Below are 365 nucleotides of genomic sequence, written 5' to 3'. Positions count from 1 at the left end.
CTCGTCCCCCACACCCAGGAGCCCTGCGTATAGCTTGGCTGTGCCAGCGTCTGCCATCTCCTGCACGTAGACACCTGTGGAGAGGGATGGGATGGGTGAGCCCCCACCCTTCACCCCATGGCTGGAGCTCTGCTCCCTGGGGGTGCCCCGGAGCTGCTGGCTGGAGCTCTGCTCCCTGGGGGTGCCCAGGAGCTGCACAGTAACAAACACTATATACAGCCTTGGGGATGGGCTGTGTGTCCCAAGCCAAGGGCTGATGGACACGTGGGACTGTGTGTGGCCAAAGCCACATGTGGCAGCATCTCTGCATCCACCATCACCCCTTTGGGGCTCAGCAGGGATGGGGCAGCCCCTTCTACCTGTAC

The sequence above is a fragment of the Nestor notabilis genome, unplaced genomic scaffold, assembly GCF_000696875.1.
Source record: "Nestor notabilis isolate BGI_N333 unplaced genomic scaffold, ASM69687v1 scaffold18713, whole genome shotgun sequence".
Lineage (NCBI taxonomy): Eukaryota > Metazoa > Chordata > Aves > Psittaciformes > Psittacidae > Nestor > Nestor notabilis.
The sequence above is the reverse complement of the archived record's forward strand: the minus strand, read 5'-3'. Positions refer to the sequence as shown.